Genomic DNA, 2,500 nt, shown 5'->3' on the forward strand with positions numbered 1-2,500 from the left:
CCTTGTTTCCTCTCCGAGGTCCCTATTTCCTCTCGGGGGTCGTCACTTCCTCTGCCGCCATCTGTCAGGGTCTCAAACCCCCTTTTGAAGAATGAGCCTCGAGACGTGAGTTGAAATTCATGTGGGTCTTATTTCTCTTTCCTGCTGCAAAAAGGGGGAAAGAAAATGTTGTCGTATTAACCTTTGCTTTCCCTTCCTGTTCCTGTTGTTGCTTCTTCTTCTCCTTCTCCTTCTTCTTCTTCTTACTCTTTATTGCTTCTCCCAGCCCTCTTCCTCTATCCCTTCCTTCCAGCCTCCTCGTCCGCCTTTTCTTACTATCTCTTCCTTTGCTTCATTCTTCTGTTGACTCTTTTTGGTGTTTCTACTCGTCTTCTTCTAACCAATTGTCCACCTTATAGTTTTTTTTTCCTCTTCCCACGCCATACAAATAGAAAACTTGTTCCGCAAATATAATTAAAAGATGTAAAAACCGGGTGTCTAAAGAGGGTGAATTTGTTAATCATAAAAGATATACTGGGCAATTTATTAATAAATTATGGCATTTAATGATTGCAGTGTTGAGGAAAAATACATTAGAAAATACATCTGACTTTTAAAGGTGGATTTATACTTCGAATACTGCTGTATACACGAGTACTATCATTGATATGAAATTAAAATATTACCTATATATATGTGTGTATGTCTGTGTGTGTGTGTGTGTGTATAAATACAATTACTAACAGGACCTCATTGACGCATACTTGCCAATGAGGACTTAACTCCAGGAGAGGTTGCAACTTATTTTTGAATAAATATCCCTGGTAGATACCATCCAGTTTCAATGAGTTCCTGTTAGTAATTGTATTAATGCACAGAACAATTTCTTAAGTGATTATAGATATATATATATATATATTAGGATATATATATACCATGTATATATATATATCTATATATATATATATATACAGGTCGATATATATATATATATATATATATATATAATATATATATAAATATATATTATATATACAGTGTGTGTGTGTGTGGGTGTGTGTGCAAAAGCGTGTGTATATATATCTGTATCAGCACCATTATTTTACCATTTCACGTAAAATCTATAATAAATCTCTTTAATCTGATAAACGTCATTACATCGATGAGATACGGCGAGTTTGATAGCGCGCTAGGTTGCGTTCCTGCTGCTAACTTTCTCACGGTTATTTACACCCTCTCTCTCTCTCTCTCTCTCTCTCTCTCTCTCTCTCTCTCTCTCTCTCTCTCTCTCTCCTTTGTCTTCTTTTGGGAATTCGATAGTGATGACAGGAAATGCATTAATAGCACAAGCACATGTTTTGGTGGTATACATTAGCGTAAGGTGGTTGCAAATACTGATGCGTAATTATTATTATTTTATTTTATTTTATTTTTTCTCTATCACAGTCCTCCAATTCGACTGGGTGGTATTTATAGTGTGGGATTCCGGATTGCATCCTGCCTCCTTAGGAGTCCATCACTTTTCTTACTATGTGTGCCGTTTCTAGGATCACACTCTTCTGCATGAGTCCTGGAGCTACTTCAGCCTCTAGTTTTTCTAGATTCCTTTTCAGGGATCTTGGGATCGTGCCTAGTGCTCCTATGATTATGGGTACGATTTCCACTGGCATATCCCATATCCTTCTTATTTCTATTTTCAGATCTTGATACTTATCCATTTTTTCCCTCTCTTTCTCTTCAACTCTGGTGTCCCATGGTATTGCGACATCAATGAGTGATACTTTCTTCTTGACTTTGTCAATCAACGTCACGTCTGGTCTGTTTGCACGTATCACCCTATCCGTCCTGATACCATAATCCCAGAGGATCTTTGCGTGATCGTTTTCTATCACTCCCTCAGGTTGGTGCTCGTACCACTTATTACTGCAAGGTAGCTGATGTTTTCTTGCACAGGCTCCATGGAGGGCTTTTGCCACTGAATCATGCCTCTTTTTGTACTGGTTCTGTGCAAGTGCCGGGCATTCGCTTGCTATGTGGTTTATGGTTTCATTTTTCGTATTGCACTTCCTACATATGGGAAAGATGTTATTTCCATCTATCGTTCTTTGAACATATCTGGTTCTTTGGGCCTGATCTTGTGCCGCTGTTATCATTCCTTCAGTTTCCTTCTTTAGCTCTCCCCTCTGTAGCCATTGCCATGTGTCATCGCTGGCTAGTTCTTTAGTCTGTCTCATGTATTGTCCGTGCATTGGTTTGTTGTGCCAGTCCTCTGTTCTGTCTGTCTTTCTCCTGTCTCTGTATATTTCTGGGTCTTCGTCTACTTTTATTAGTCCTTCTTCCCATGCACTCTTTAGCCACTCGTCTTCACTGGTTTTCAGATATTGCCCCAGTGCTCTGTTCTCGGTGTTGACGCAGTCCTCTATAACTTAGTAGTTCCTCTCCCTCCTTCCTTTCGTGTTTATGTATAGTCTGTCCGTATTTGCTCTTGGGTGTAGTGCTTTGTGTATTGTCATATGTTTCC

The sequence above is a fragment of the Macrobrachium nipponense genome, chromosome 19 (genome assembly GCF_015104395.2).
Source record: "Macrobrachium nipponense isolate FS-2020 chromosome 19, ASM1510439v2, whole genome shotgun sequence".
In the NCBI taxonomy this organism is placed as follows: domain Eukaryota; kingdom Metazoa; phylum Arthropoda; class Malacostraca; order Decapoda; family Palaemonidae; genus Macrobrachium; species Macrobrachium nipponense.